General features: G+C 40.1%; 2 non-coding genes across 2 annotated transcripts; one reads left to right on the top strand and one right to left on the bottom strand.

The window, feature by feature from the left end:
• Positions 1-1,154: 1,154 nt before the first annotated feature.
• Positions 1,155-1,228, bottom strand: TRNAT-AGU (transfer RNA threonine (anticodon AGU)). The gene has a single exon. It is a non-coding gene; the product is annotated as a tRNA-Thr (tRNA).
• A 10,612-nt stretch (positions 1,229-11,840) lies between these two features.
• TRNAC-GCA (transfer RNA cysteine (anticodon GCA)) lies at positions 11,841-11,912 on the top strand. The gene has a single exon. It is a non-coding gene; the product is annotated as a tRNA-Cys (tRNA).
• The last annotated feature ends 5,619 nt before the right edge of the window (positions 11,913-17,531 follow it).

Raw genomic sequence — 17,531 nt, forward strand, 5'->3', positions numbered from 1 at the left:
AGCACCTGCCTTTAAAATGCATATCTATGAAATATATACTTAAATGTAATAGCATGCTAAAGTATATAAGGTTTCCATAAGAAAAAAGCAATTTCCAAAAAAGGTAAAATGATGTATTTCAAAATTGTGGTCTAAATATGGGCTACTAGTGGCAATATCACAAAAAGCAATTAAAATTTTAAAAAAACAGCCATTTATCGCTAAAACATTATAAAATTCATATTTATGAATAATCTGTTGTTTTGAAAATCACGCAGAATGGGAAAAATCGAAATTAAGAGAAACATCCAAATATTTGTTGAAAATGTGATCTCAGCTATTTTTCTTCTTCAATTTATTTTCGCTCCATATTTCACAAACAAATCATGACATTATAAAAGACCACGTTTGTTTTATGTTCCGCTAATATCATAACCTATACAAAGCAGATGAGAATTCAGAAAGCGCCGAGTTAAAACATACCTGGAAAAAGTTTTCGGAGGTCTCAATTCTATAACAGCGTCCAAGGCCGAAACTAACCACCACTTTCTCTTGCGAATTGGCGCCGCAACCTTTGTCCTTGAAAGATAACCAGTTCCCATAACCTCTGCCAGGCTGCAGCACCCGGGAGCGCTGATAACTCCAAACCCCATATTTATACCGCGTTTGGTAGAACCTGTCCCGCTTCCCGCGCTAGGGAGCGCTCAACAGTTTCGGTGTCAATGAGAAACGAGGAAAAAATCGTCTGCTGGGCAGCGAGGAGCGAATGAAAGCCAGAAGAGAGGCGTTTACGTAGACGCTGTTGCGACGTTGCGTATTTTAATTGGCTGCCTGGCTTTGACTTTCCCCAGCACGGAAACTGTTGAGCGCTCCCTAGCGCGGGAAGCGGGACAGGTTCTACCAAACGCGGTATAGACCTTGTCCTCTATATATTTTAACATTAACTATTCTTAATTGCAATATAGCACGTCAATTCACCAGATCGTTGTCAGTAGGGTCTGGTGCAGCGCACAACCCAGCTTGCAACAAACGCCAAAACTAAATGCTAACCGTGGCCCTCCTAACCTAACCGCATATGCATTATGAGACCTAAGCAGAATTGTAGGTCAGGAATTATTAAGTTAGGAGGGTGGATGTGCCCCGCACCATAACCCTAGTCGCTATTCTCGTAGTTTAGGCACCGGAGGGATTCGAACCCTCGATCTCCTGTTTACTAGACAGGCGCTTTAACCAACTAAGCCACGGCGCCACGCCCCACACTTTCGTTTCCACAAGTTTACCTGAGTGCCTTCTTCCTTGAATAGCTTTTCCTCCCCCCCGGCACTGCACCCCCTTCACATTAGGTAAAACTATTTTGTGCAATTTGTTTGCAGCGAAGATATTATTTTACTCACAATTTGGTGAAGGATAAGTTCACAAAACATGTTCAGCAGCGAACATTAGGCTACATTCGTTCATCTTGTTTATGAGCAGAAGTCTAGTACTGTATTTAGAAGATTCTCTAGACTTTAGAAAGTTCTTTCATAGGGGAGCTTCTTTATCTGTACCTTGGCCTGCCTTGAGGCTTCCCGTTAGTAAGAAATCTGTGACTTTGACGTCATCATTAGACCTCGGATTTTAGGCTTTTTAATCTATTTTTTCCTTTACAGGTATGCAAGAAGTAATAAGTTATGTCAGCGTTTCGTTAAAAAATGCAACAGCTGATGAAGTTTTATAGTTCCTAAAGAAACCTATTTTGCTTGTTGGAACCTATTTTAGGTTTATGCGCCTTAAGCCCCTATCACACGGAACTGGATTTCTAGTTAGAATGCCCTAGTTGGCGATGAACTGACTTTCTGGGTAGTAATCATGGCCGCCTGGCTGACTGCTTGACTGGTTTTGAGGAATAGGACATGTTCTAATTGCTACTAACTTCTTCGACTAGATTCTGTGGAACAGCCAATCAGAGCAAAGTTTGGCCATGTGAAGATATTCTGTGAGTTTGTAAAGTAGCCTTTTTTTGTCTGTGGCTTCCGAGTGCATACAACACGAAAGGCATGTTTACAATTGAAAAAGCTAAAATATTCTTCCATACGTGTATAGTAAACGTTGTAAAGTATGTGTTTTATCAGCGCCGTTCTTCTCTACCTAAAACCATTTAATGCGATGCGATATTCCTCTCGGTTGGATAGTTATCGTATTTTAAAAGTGTGAAGTGATACGTTGTTTACATCTCGCGCGGCCGCCATTATGGGAACGAAAGATTAACGACAAGTACGGTGTAACAAGTACCGTGTGAGGCGAAAACTAGCAAATGGGTAGCCAGTCCAGCGTCAACTAGAGCATTCCAACTAGAAACCCAGTTCCGTGTGATAGGGGCTTAAATCAAGCCCTTCTTTTATGTTTTTAAATATTTTTACAGGATTTTTGTCACACAGAGGCATTTGCTTTGTTTGGTCACAAAAAATTTCAATGACGAACGTGTTTGAAACGTACTATCTGTCGATTTCCCTTCCTCCAAGTCCATGGTGATTTTTCAAAGCTCTAAACAAAGCAAAATGTCTGGTGTCACTGTTACCTGAAGTAGTCTGATCTGTGTGGTCTTGCTCACTTTCGAGTCGCTTCGGTGCTTTGTGGCATTCACGTCTTGCAAACTAACATTTCAGGATTGAAGTTTGAACCACTGCAAACTAACATTTCAGCATTGAAGTTTGCACCACTGACTATGTTTTTGTTGAAAGAATATTTTCAGCATATAAGATGAACCTCACAGACAAAATTGCAGAGTTTGACTGTGGATAACATGAAAATAGATTGTTTGCCTAACTATACGGCGAAGAGTGGATTTTAATAGCAAATTTCCAATGGTAACTTCTGCCATCGCCGTAGGGTTGGCAACACACATAACGTTATATAAGATAGTGCGTATTTCAGGATATAGGTGTCCCATTTTCATTGCCGGTGACTACACCTAATCAGCATTTTTAAGGAATTTTGAACCTAGTTCAAGGTTTTTCGAGCGTAACTTAAGATTTTTAGGACCTATTTTAGAATTTTTAGGACGTATTTTATGATTCTTAGGACCTATTTCAGGATTTTTAGAGCCTATTTCAGGAACTTAAAAGCACACCTTTTAGAATCTAAAAATCCATGTCTAGTCATCATCCAATTCCTACCCCATCTTCGTGAAAGGTCAACATGGAACGAAGGTTCGGTCGCGGGTTTAATGTACGGTACGCACTATGATTGAATATTGTGCATTTTCCTTGTATGATATAAATATCTGCATCCAGGCCCGTCGCCTGCTAATGTTCGCATGAGCACGTGAATACTCATGTAGGGGAAAGTGGGGGAATCGTGCGCGGCGGGGAATCGTGCGCACCACGTTTCCGAAGGTACAAGCCAGAGAATGAGCTTTCGATTCATGCTATAACCTAGCGGGCGTCTCAGGAAATACTACTACATTGGGCTTTTCGCGCCAGTTGTATTGTGTTGTGTGTAGCGAGTGGATGTTTGTTTTTGTGTCCATTGTTGTTATTTTGCTGTTGACGAAAATAAGGAGGTATGTCTTAAATTTTTACTCTAGTGTTTTGAACTATGCTTGTTTCGATAGTGCATGATCATGTCTATACACGTGTCTACTTGTTACGAGATTAACGTTTTTATATTTTTTTCTAGAAAGCAAATTTTTTGTAAGTTTGGTGTGGGGCAATGGTGAGCTTCGGAGAAAGGGTGCGCACGATTCCCCCGTATATGTAATTGAATGCGCACAATTTCCCCAAACGACATTAAAGGTGAAACAAGTAGTAATACCCAGGTTTTTATTTTGTTCACAGATGCCACGAAATTACAACAGAAAAACTGAGAAGAACTCCTACTCTCAGGGTAATCTGAAAAACGCTCTGGACGCTATCAAAAATGAAGGAAGAAAAATAAGGGAAGTTGGCAGATGGTTCAACATACCTGAGTCTACTTTACGGAAAAAGCTTGTAGAAAATCGTGATCTGCCTACTCCAACCCGGCTTGGAAGAAAATCAACGTTTTCTGTTGAAGTGGAAAGTGAATTGAAGGACTATGTTCTGACACTGGTAAAGTTATTCTACGGGTTAACTCCGAAAGAATTAAGACGCATAGCATTTAGATATGCAGAAGATCACGAAATTGTACATTCTTTCAATATGGAACAGGCTCTAGCAGGTAAAGACTGGCTGTACGGATTTTTAAAACGAAATCCCGATGTAACTCTACGACAACCCGAAGGAACAAGCTTAAATAGAATTACTGCATTCAATGAAGAAGAAACGAAGCTATTTTTTCTCAAATCTTCAGAAAGTTATGGATGAATATAAATTTGAGCCAAGGCAAATCTACAACATGGATGAGACAGGAATAACGGTCGTCCCAAAGAAGTGCCCGAAGATTTACGCTGCGAAAGGTATGAAGAGGATTGGTGCTGCTACTTCAGCAGAAAAAGGGCGCACAATAACTGGTGTTTTTGCTGTCAACGCTGCTGGATCTTATATTCCTCCAATGCCGATTTATCCGCGGAAACGTATGACACCTCAATTACAAAGAAATGGTCCTATCGGGTGTTCTTACAAGTGTTCGAAAAATGGTTGGACAAACGCAGAATTGTTCACTGAGTGGCTAGTTCACTTCCAGAAATCTGCAAAACCCGCAGCAAGTGACCCAGTGCTGCTTATTTTAGATAACCATGCAAGCCATATTTCAATTGAGAGTTATGAATTCTGCAGGAATAACCACATTCATATGGTATCTCTGCCACCGCACACATCACACCGGTTGCAGCCGCTCGACGTAACATTTTTCAGTCCATTGAAAAATGCATTGTACAGGGAATATGATCTTTATTTAACTACAACTGGCCATGAGAGGGTGACAGAATATGATTTGACTGAACTCCTAAATCAAGCTTTCATAAAAGTTGCAACAATGGAGAAAGCTGTTTCAGGTTTCCGCTCTACAGGAATATTTCCCTTTAATCCCGACAAGTTTCAGGATCATGATTTTGCTCCTGTTCAGGACGTTACACTTGTTATCGCTGAAGATTCTTCCTCTCCTAAAGGTTTGAACAAATCATGTGGCATTCCGAACAGTGCAGATAGAGACTTAGTGGAAGAAAACAAAGATTCTTCCTCTCTTAAGAGTTCGAACAAATCATGTGGCATTCCGAACAGTGCAGATGAAGACTTAGTGGAAGAAATCATCCATCCAAATCCTAATAATAATGTGCATTCAACATCTGCTGCAGGGACAAACTCTTTCCTTTCCTTTGTCCCAATGGGATTATGTCAAGGAGAAGGGAATAATACCAAAACTGTAAAGAATTCTCGGCGAGCAAAACAACATTCAGAAATTTTGACCAGTACGCCCATTAAACGCAAGTTAGAAGAGGCCCAAAAGAAGAAACAAGAAGGAAGTAAGAAGAAGTTGGACAAAATAACGCGACACCATAAACGTCCGTGTGGAATGAAAAGCATCAAGAAGAAGCTGATAAGGAAAAGGCAACTTTCAGAGTCGTCTGAGTCAGACACCGAGGATCAAGAAATTGTTTTTGATGACGATGAATTGGATGACGTAGACTTAGAAAGCGGACAAGACACTAATGAACGTTGCGGAATTTGTGGTGATTTTGGGAAAGACGGTGAATTATGGTATCGATGTGTTTCTTGCTGTGAATGGAGCCATGCAGAGTGTACTGGTGTCGATACAGCCAACAATTACGTGTGTGATTTTTGTAATCGAAAATAACATCGTCTTCCCCATTAATTTTCTTTCAATTTTAAATATTGAAACAGCAATTCAATTGCCTTCTACAATTGTAAGGCAATCACTTTTAACACATTCAATTTATATGTTGTTAATCTGATATATAACTACATACATTTTTGTTTGCTGAACTATTTATTAATGCGCACCATTGCCCTACCCTTGCGTATCATTACCCCATAGGTTGGGGAATTGTGCGCAAATGCAGGTTTGCATTACATGATGCATTACTCACGTACACACTGTTTTCTTTCAATTATAATTATTTCATTCAAAAGGAGAAAGAATGAAAAAGTATTAAGCTAAATTTCATATTTTCTCAAGCAAAACCTTTCCAAATATAATGAAAATTGCTTAGGTGCGCACAATTCCCCCACTATCCCCTATATGTCTTAAATTAGGTACATATTAAATGCACACACATAAGTATATTTATTCGAAAAAATACTATGTTTGATGTACGAGCATAAATTTACTCTGACAAGAATTATTTCATGTCTGATAACTTTTCTAGGTAGTTGGTAACACTGACTCCCACAATTGCTATGCGTGTTGCATAGAACTGACAGCTAAGGGGCTGTTGACCACTATACCCCGAAGATGTTCACTTCGCTGTGCGAACACTGATGCAAGCGGCAATACTTCTTACGTTCGGCACCAGGGTGCAGCATATACAAGGCATGTCTAGGGGCACTCGAAAAGGTCTGTTCTACATAGTTGCAAACTTTAGCGAGAATTCGCTAAACCTGGAGAATCTTAAGGGGGAGAGGGACAATTTCCCCTAGGACATTCTTGTATTACTTCAAATATAGCGTGATTTTTGGGGGAAAATTGTTGAAAATAAATTGAACTGTTATTCTCACTTTTTCAATTGAAGATGAAGTTACAAGGGAGAAGAGTAAATCTGCATTCAGTACAAAAACATTAATGTGAACACTTGTATGCGAACCGCAGGCGACGTCACTGTCTGCATCATCCAAACCCAAAGTAACGTGACATCAGAACTCAAGGTTGCTAGCACGTTGTGCGATAAGGGAGACCATCCGCACCCACATTGCCATAGTTCTGCGTCCGCCGATGACCATTACCCGGATAAGATTAAATAATTATTGCTATAAAAGAATGTACTTACCCACTGTCTTCTTGTGTTATCACACGCTATAAAACGTTGCGCTGGTCAGTATGACGTCGTGATTCGACACTCTTTTCCAGGTAACGGAGAACGTTAGGCAAGTTATATTTGACTGTACGCTCCCGCGCTATCAATGTGAGCAACACATGCAAGCAAATGGCAGTTGCAAGGTTAAAGGCTCAGAGTTGACGCATTCAACTCTTCCACGTTACAACACTACATTGAAGTGGACGAAATCGAATAGTTGTGTTGTGAAGTGGGATAAACATGTAAGCCTGGTTATCGTAAAATAGGAATATTTGAAGAGAAGTAGTGAGAGTGAGAGAGACATGACGTAAGTTAAAAACGAGAGAATGGGAGAGAAAACAAAGACCCTGAGAGAGAGAAAAGAGAAAAAATATAGAAAGGTAGAGAGAAAGAGAGAGAACAAAATGAACGTCGGGGAGAGACAGAGTCAGGAAAGTATATCAGGTGCGAGAGAGAGAGAGATTGAAAGTAACGTAACAACCAAAAGAAAGCCAGAAAGAGCGAGAGAAACAAAATAAAAAATAGGGAGAGAGAGAGAGAGAGAGAGAGAGAGAGAACTACTAGATATAACTTGCCCTAATACTTACAACGAACTGTACATGAGAAGGAGCTCAAGAGATATTGTTAGAATCGGGCTTCACATTTGTAATTCCGGGCCTCAATAGAACGATAAGGAAAGAAAAGGAAGATAAACAAAATCAGGAAGGACAGAGAGAGAGAGAGAGGGAGAGAGAGAGAGAGAGAGAAGGGAAAAAACAAAAAGAAGCTAGAGAAAGAGATAAATAAAGGAAACTAAAAAGAGAGAAAATGTAAAGGATAAAAAAACTGGAGATGAAAAAGAGTACCTACAATAAATTATCAGCAAGAGAGAGGGGGGGAAGAAATACACTATTGACTATTCTATTAGGTAAATCAAAAAGTAAAGGCAATTTTCATATAACATCTTTATTTCCACACCAGAAGAACTACACATATCACTTTTCTACATATGCTCCCCTGCAAGGCAATGCACTTTTGGTATCGTGCAATCACCTTCTGTATCCCGTCCGCGAAGAAGGATTTTGGTTGCTCACGAAGCCAGGTCTGCACCGCCTGCTAGACCTCGTCATCTGACTTGAACCGACGACCACGCAGCTTTAAAGCCGTCCACCCACTCGTACACCTTTCGTTGAGTCATGGTGCTTGCTCCATACTGCGCTAACAGGCGACGATGGATGTCTGCCTGGTTTGACTCCCTCCAACCACAGAAAGCGCACTATGACGCTCTGTTCCTCGATGGTGCATTCGTGGAGTGGTGCGTCCATACGTGTGACCTTCTTGCTCCGCGACACTCGACTGAATGGGGCAGTGATGGATCCTCCTACTTCCACGTCACTCCAAGTATACACGTGGTGATGTCAGACACACACAGTCTTCGTTTATTCTTGCGAAAACACAAAATTGCCTAGTACATGGGAAGGAAGGTCTACGTCACAAACGGTTGCATTGTGGGATCGAGCAGCCATGATTGAGGCCAGCCCTTGTAAACATAGGGAATTTAAGCCGGGGGGGGGGGGGGGGGGCTGGATTTGAACCTTGTTTATGATCGTATACATTTTGCAGTATTCGGTTGTCTAACAGAAAGTCACGTTTATCCTCGAATTTTCCGAGAAAGAACAGAAGGTGCGCTTGACGGCACGGAACTCGATAATTGTTGATCAGAAAATTGACAAGAATAGAGCGTGCCATCATTAATGAACAAAGCAAAGATTACAGGGTGTGAAGTGAACATTTCCTCTCAGGTAAGTTCATATTATCACCTGTCTCAGTGACTTTTAGTACAAATGGATCGAACTGGTGTGTTTAATGGCACTTGGCAAGAAGTGTTTCCTTGTTCTTTGTGCTGATACTTCCGGTAAGTTTGACGACAAAAATGATTAATATTCAAAGTTAAATTCATCTTGATAATAGCACGATTGTACTTGATTATTTATATTCCGTTCGTTAACACAAACTGTTATTAATTGTTATTCGATCCATAAGAAAAGGTGCCTGTCAGGAGAAAAAGCACTGCTTGGTTAAAACATACTCCCTCTGTCCCATAATTATAGTCCGGTATGCCAAAATGGTGGCAGTACAGGAATGACAGACGAAGAGGCAGATGGAAAGCCCAATTTGTACTGATCCTTGAGTAGTAATGTTGTATGACTCATTCCCTTGTTTCATGTTCTTCTTCTGTATACACCAATGTCACAGTTTGAATATCGGGCAATTATTATGAGACAACAAACAAAGGCGTACCGGACAATAATTATGGGACAGAGGGAGTATTAATGATACTCAAAGTATCCCAAATTGATTTGGTTAATTATACTTCGCTTTTCTGCCAGTTTTGGCTAATCGTGAAGGCGAGGTTGAGTGATGATAGGCTATGATGAAGTTGATTAAGGTAGCCTACACTAACAACGAACACCCATGTCCAGGTCGGGATTCGAACCCGGGACCCCTGGCATCGTAGCGTTAACCACTCCGCCACGGAGACCGGCATATCCCAAATTTTAAAAGCAACGAGTAGAATTACTGTTAACATATTAAATTACAGCGCTTGAACAAACGTTAAAAGGAAACAGCGACGACAATGCCTTGGAAATTACAGTTAATCTACACTGGATGTAAATATTTCAAGCAGAATCCAAATCAGTAGCTGGGTCAAGTATATAAACACGTGAACTAGAGTTGGCCAAAGGTTTAGGCCCTTTTCATTTCGTTATCGTTCAGTTCATATGGATTTACACGAAAAACTTCGCTTTTTTCCTCCATATCTTTTTCTGTCGACTGCGACATAGGACAACATTGTCATTAATTTGATGCAATGTTACCGACATTTTACACTGTACTAACAACAACCGCACCTACAGTTGGCGCAAGTGTAACGAACTCTACGTGGTTGGTATTTCCTTGCAGACGACAAACAACTTGGCCGCAAAGATGGCGGCGGTGCGAATCCTGACGTCACATGAAACCCACCTATAAGGAGAAAGAAAAACATAATGCGAGGAACATGGGCGTAATTTGGTGCTTAATTTTGAGGGGACGTTTAGGGAGGCAGACCCGAAAAGTTTTCCATCTTAAAATTAGCTTCCAGGATTATTTGATAAATAGTCGTAACTTCGTGAAATCAGAAACTTGCTGACGCTTATATCAACGGAGTATCTATGCATTGTTCATGGGGAGCGTGCATGCTTGCGTGATCCTTTTCCCCAACATAAACCACCTTTTTTATTTTCGAAATCCAAACAGTGCTCATTAGGGGAAAGTGGGGGAATTGCGACCACCTAAGGGAGATTTTAAAAATCTCAAAAACTGTAGGCAGTGAAACAAAAACAAAATGTGGGCCTGAAAAAGCAATGTTTGTAGTACATCTCTGCGTATCACTTTGCTCCCTGTCGTTAATAGTTATATCTGTAAACGTCAAAAAGTAACAATGTGCGTGTGAGCGCAATTGCCCTATTGGTAGGGTAATGGCACTCAGTACTCATCCTAACAGTAAATCAATACCATTTTTGTACTATACAGAAACTATATCTTTAAGTACTTATATTTATTAATATGCAGATACAAATTAAATTGAGCACAATTTTGCACAAAAATGCAATGAGAAACATGTTTGCACCCTTCATGTTCTCATCACAAACAGCGTGAGCGTCATTACCCGATAGGCGCCATATTATATTATTTGTTTCTCGTCTCATGAAGAACCTCAAATGTTTACTTTATAATAATTAAGAAATAACCAGGAGATACTATTATTATATCTGTAAAATTTTCAAGACTCTAGCTTAAACGTTCCGTCTACTTACCTTGCACTTTTTTCCTTCCCAATTTTATAAGAAAATATGACGAATTCGTTTTTCGCACCCTGCTTCTTAAAAGTCAACTCCACATGTGCCGCCTTTTGTTTGGTGCCTCGTAGTACTGGGTTCTAGATGTCAGCACAGGTTACTCTTCAATAACACCCTCCGTAACGACTACAGAGGGGTGAGATGTGCGTCTACGCGTAAACAACGATAGTCTACATTTTATAAGTAGACTATTTTATACACGTAGATTACGTAATCTGTGTAAACAATATGGCGAAAGGTGATAACTTAACAAAGGGCGCCGTGGAATTAAATGAAAACTATACTGCGTATCAGTTGCTGATGTGTGAAGAGAACTTTTCATACTCTTTCTTCCAAATTAGAACAATTTCTCATCTAGGAAGAAACCTAATATAGGAAATATTCTAGTGTTTTATGGGGAAAATACCACTCTTGCCTCATGACTGCCATCTGTTGTTGTTTTCTGCATACTAGTATTCTTCTTCTATAGTTGATAATAGAAGAGAAGATACATTTTGTTGTAAATAGGATTTTTTCATTTCGTTAGGAACCAATATAGTTGAAAAATGTCACTTTCCTTTCATGAAACCCTTGATAATTAATTTTAATGCACTTTAGATTGTCTACGTAGTCTATGTAAACTACAACCCAATGTAATCTACGCGTAGATTACGTGTAGACAACGCATGTAGACGTAAACTTATAGTCTACGGCACATCACTGGGTGAGAGCCATTGCCCGCTGAGCGCCATTCCCCCACTTTCCCCTACTTTAAGAAAGGTTCATATTTCGTGTGACAGTGATTGCCACACTTCTACGATTTAGTCTTTCTGCTATGAGAATTAAAAAAATAATAATCAGAAAACAATCGGAACCGTTACCCAAATCCGAACTATATCTTAACCAATCCCCTGCCAACCCAACACCCAATCGGACACATCACTGGACGCTCCGCCCGGGAAGATTTCACTTGGCCTCAACACTATTCTACAAGATCTTGCTTACCTGGCGAGATTACGTAAACCTTGGAGTTATTGCGTTGACCGGTTATTATCAGCAGCTAAAGTAGAGAAGGGGGTATAGCTCAGTGGTAGAGCATTCGACTGCAGATCGAGAGGTCCCCGGTTCAAACCCGGGTGCCCCCTGGTGTACTTTTTACGAACTTTGATTTGCATGTAAACTGGGAACAGTATACTTTTTCATTATTGTTTTTTTAATATTTTAGTTTGAGGAGAGACACTTTCATATTCACTTCATCATGCCTTATTTTTTTTGTTTCGGTTTTACTATATATGACGAGAAACATGAAATATTATATATACATAACACGACATAGTGGTAACGTCGTCGCCTGGTAATCATGGGGGCCCTGGTTTGGTTCGATAACCGGTGCAGGCACATTGCTTCGAATCCCACTTTAAAGTGTTGGCTAACAAGGGAGGTTATCTAAGTCTCCCCCTCCGATTTCCATAAAACTTGGCAGGTGTATAGAGGGGCCCAAAGGAAGAAATACGTGGTTTTTTTCCAGCTAAAAAAAAACTGTTTTAGGGGGGCAAACCCCCCATCCATTGTTATGCCCATACCTATCCGGGAACAACGGTGTCCATGAATTCGGCATCTCTATACAATTGCACTGCGTATGGTACCGACAATCGTACAGTTCTGTGCTGTGTGTGTTGTTCCTATGCCAAATTTACGTGGTTTTGGGGTCAAATCTTCACTTCAATTTCTCCTCATCTTGACATTTGTGGGGGGGGGGGGGGGGTTGCCCCCTAAAATTGTTTTTTAGCCGAAACAAATAAACACGTATTTCTTCCTTTGGGCCTCTCTATACACTTGCCACGTTTCATGGAAATCGGAGGGGGACACTTAGATAACCTCCCTTGTAAGTCAGGGTGCGAAATCATTGAAAACTGGTGGGGGGGAGAAAGTTCTTAATCTACAACCCCCCTCCCCCACAAATATATGTGTAAATTATACGATATACATATTTGTAATGTTGTTATTAAAAGTAAAAATAAATTACTCAATTAAAATATATTATTATTATTAATGACATGAAGATGATGGAAATGAATGTTACTTTTATACATATCAGATATTGTAAAGCAGTTAACTAATTCCTTTACTAACTGGATAAAGATGTTAATAAATTATGAAATAGTTTAAGTGGTTTTATTATGTGTAAGGTTCTGTTTAGTTTTTGCTTTATGTTAATATAAATCAATTAAATTTCATAGTTATTATTTTCTTGCATTCTTGTTTTACTTTTTTGTGCGTATTGATGGTTAATGATCTCTTGAGAGAGAAAGCATTCAATACTCACAACCACACTAAAGCCCCTATCACACGGAACTGCATTACTAGTAGGAATGCCCTAGTTGGCGCTGAACTGACTTTCTAGGTAGCAATCATGGCCGCCTGGCTGACTGCTTGACTGGTTTGGAGGAATAGGACATGTTCTAATTGCTACTAGCTTTCCTAGACTGGAATCTGTGGAACAGCCAATCAGAGCAAAGTTTGGCCATGCGAAGATAATCTGCTAGTTCAGTGGCGCAACCACAGGGGGAGCAGGGGGGGCATTGCCCCCTCAATCTTGGATGGAAATGCGTTCTAAGCGGGCAAACATTGACGGTCAAGTGTGCCGTCGTAAAATGTTCTTGCTCGCTTCGTTCGCAATGCCTGTTTTTCTTGGTCTTATCAATTTTAGGACTGTAGTTAGGGGACGGCGGGAGTCGGCTCTGGGCGCAGAACGATCAAAATGAAAATAAGTTGTAAAATTGATTGATTGATTTGTGGTTTTAAGTCCACTTTACGCACAGAAAGGCTAATCGGAACTTGACCTACAGTTTAAAGTGGGATCCGAACCACTGTGCCATGTGCCTCCATCGGGTATCGAACCCGGGACCCCTTGATCACAAGGCTACGATGTTACCACTACACCATCGGGGAGGCACAGATGTTGTAACAGAGAGAATGCATTGGCGTCCCGTGATATTATTTACACCCTATTAAATCAATATTGATTTCAGTCTGCAAAAAAATTGGATCCAAAAATTTTCTTCCTCGCTTCGCTCGCATTACCAGACAGAGAAATAAGATTTGTGTCTTAATTGATTTTGTTTTAAATCCATGAATAATTGTTTGGAGGAAATGGAGCGTGCACATTAGAGAGACAATTTATGTAATTTTTGCTATTGGTTTATTGTGAGATGGATGAATTGGTTGTGTAATGTATTTAAATAATATATGTTGTATATAATATGAATATGTATAGACCGTGTTAAAAATGTAAACATAAACATTGGTGAGGTCTTGCCCGGTTCCCCCGGAACTTCCGGTTTAGGCCAGTGCAGATTCACCGGCATACGAAGTAAGAAATGGGCGCTTGTTTTCATCAGTTGTGCGACGATAGTCAAGAAAGGTATTTGTTAAAGTTCTACTATGAAGGAGTGGACGTCTAGAATCCGTCGGATGATCAACTGCAGAGCAGATTATTAAAACATGACGTGTCTTTGTGGCCGCCAGTTGTATAGCATAGCATACTACATACAAGTATCCCATGTACACTCACGACGAACTCAAAACGTACGAAAGTTTAGATATATATTCAATTATTTTGTAAATGGAAATGTGAGGGAAGGAGAATTCTATAAAACTAGTGATATTATTATATTATAAAGTATGCTTAAGTGAATCTTTGCCAACAAATCTGCAGAAGTAATGACACATACAAATGTTAGTAAATATGTGTGCTTTCAACTTCGCCTTTCCGCCTGAGGGATTTAGGAAAAACCTATGATATAGCATGTCACTTTCACTTGCACGAATATACTTCAAACAACAAGGGAGTTTTCAGACTGAAGCGACAAGCGATATCGGGATTTCGCACAGAAGCATTGGATCTAAAGCAAACCTTTCACCAGCCACGCTTGCGCAAATAACAGGCTGGGGCAACACAATGCACGGTATTGATAAAAAAGGCCCAGTCCGAGCGACAAGCGACACCTCCAATTTGTCGTGTCGCTTTAATTCGGAAGGTGTTTTTTTTCTATTTTTGAATGTTGGTTTCCAAGAAACACGTATCGCTGCAGTCTGAAAGCTGCAGTCGAACCAATTCATCACGAGAAAATGCACGTGTCGCTTGAACTGGACTGTTGTTTTGTCAGCACTATGCATCGTGTCGCCTCGGTCTGTTGTACTCGTATGCAAGGTGAATTGTTTCTTTTAGAGTAAAGGGGCTGTTGCTTGTCGCTTCGGGGTGGAATCTCCGTACCACTTAAAAGTGAATCCTCAGTGATCAATGAAATTTCTCGAACCGAAGCGACACAACAAGCTGCACGTGTCACTCAGATTCCCAATGGCGTGTATTGTGCCGCCTGAGACTTGATTTCCCATGAGCGGTAAATGCTTATTTATAGACTAAATGGGCCTGTGTCGCTTGTCACTTCGGTACGAACCACTGCTGTCGCGTGTCTGTTTGAAACCTCACTAAGAGGCGTGCTTTTCACCACAACACAATGCGCAGATAAACGATCAACATGCTTAACAAAATGCAAGTCGTACAGATACTTTCCGGGTACCAATCCTTTCTTCGTTCTGCTTGTATCAACAGGTTTCGTCTCACTACGTCCTTCGGAAACCTACGAAGTGATACTTAACTCAATAAATTTGTTCCCGATTGAACTGTGCAACCATATGCTACACAGCCGACACCCTATTTCCTTGTAAAAGAATCTCCACCTTGCCCTTTCATAACAGCACCGTAAGCCTAACCGGATGTTCTAGGGGGACCAGACGAGTGCGCATGCTCCGCAGTAGCTCCGCCTTTAACACCGTCTATACAATTTAGTGTCCACGTCGCTCCATGTTGCACAATGTGAAACATATATCGTGCATGAAAGTTATACATGTTAATGTAAAAAAGAATTATATTTGATATTCATTTATCAAGCATTTTCTGTCTTTCAAAAATAGTTTGTGTGCTTCCTTTTCCTCATTAATGTGAAATTGAACGTGTTGAAAAAATAATTAAAATCGTTTGTTCGAACACAAATGCTTTAGCACCAACTTCTACCCTCTTTTGCATAATTTACGAGGGTAATAACGTCTTTGATACTACTACTACTAATAGTAATAATAATAATAATGATGTTGATCCCGGGCTTGGGCATAGATCTTTGCAAAAGTGGCACAATAAGTGAAGTAAAATAAAGCAAATCAATAATAATAATAATAATAATGTTATTAACATTATTATTATAAAAATTATTATTATAAAATATTATTATTATTATTATTATTGGTACGTTTATCCTGGTATTTGTCACCAACCAGACAAAAATTCTTGGTTGCGCCTCTGTGTGAGTTTGCAAAGGAGCGTTTATTGTCTGTGGTTTCCGAGTGCTGGCTGTAGTTTCTCCGTTTCTCGATAAAAAAAAAGTAAAGAGATGACGTGCAGTGCATTCGTGTTCAGTTCATTAATATTTAGGTATTTATGCAAAGCGATGAGATGTGTACGTGACAATTATGATTAGCTGAAAATGAAAATCCTTATTATTACAAGTGTATTAACAAATGTGTAACTTTTTTTGTGAATGAATCCTGCGAATCTTATGTATGAATAATGCAAACCCGAGTTAAAAAGCTTGTTCGGTACGCATTGATTACCATTGTTTTTTCGAGCCAATCTGTAGTTCATACTTTTCCTTTTTTAATAAAAGCACCAAGTCTGTGCGTACAACATTCTTCAAATTGCTCGTCCACGTCCACCTTTGCATTTTTATCTTTAGCCTCCATTTCCCCCTAGAGTTCCTTACTGCTTTTCCCTTTGCCGACCTCCATGTTGGAGTAATTAGCGTTCTACAACGCCAGGTGTTCCGGGTTCAAATCCTTCAAAGTTTCAAAACGAAGGTCAAAAATTGCAATTAAGAAATATTTTGTAGCAGGAGGGTATATTCTAGGCTAGCTAGGCTATCTGCGAAGCCTGAAGTCTGGAGAATAAAATTCAGGAGAAAAATCAATCAGAAATTGTAAACATTATTATTCGTATCAGTGAGATGATGATGCTGATTCTGGAGTTGGCAATCTGATTTCTTATGGGTTGGCAACCTGATTTCCTATGAGTTGGCAACCTGATTTCCTATGAGTTGGCAACCTGATTTCCTATGAGTTGGCAACCTGATATCTTATGGGTTGGCAACCTGATTTCCTATGAGTTGGCAACCTGATTTCCTATGAGTTGGCAACCTGATATCTTATGGGTTGGCAACCTGATTTCCTATGAGTTGGCAACCTGATTTCCTATGAGTTGGCAACCTGATTTCCTATGAGTTGGCAACCTGATTTCCTATGAGTTGGCAACCTGATTTCTTAGGAGTTGGCAACCTGATTTCCTATGAGTTGGCAACCTGATTTCCTATGAGTTGGCAACCTGATTTCCTATGAGTTGGCAACCTGATATCTTATGGGTTGGCAACCTGATTTCCTATGAGTTGGCAACCTGATTTCCTATGGGTTGGCAACCTGATTTCCTATGAGTTGGCAACCTGATTTCTAAGGAGTTGGTAAATTTATTTCTATTCATAGCCTAGGATCACGTGACATACTGAGATAGCCCAGATCTTGGGACTCAGTATACGCCACTGTTTTGTAGTGTATTCCGCCCTTCTCCCTAGAACGCATCTATGTAACATTCACCTTTACAATTACAGCACCTCCAGGAAAAAAGAGAAAAAGCTGTGTACGCTATTGGCGGCGAGGTC

Source organism: Lepisma saccharinum, chromosome 30 (genome assembly GCF_977018435.1).
Source record: "Lepisma saccharinum chromosome 30, izLepSacc3.1, whole genome shotgun sequence".
Taxonomy (NCBI): Eukaryota; Metazoa; Arthropoda; class Insecta; order Zygentoma; family Lepismatidae; genus Lepisma; species Lepisma saccharinum.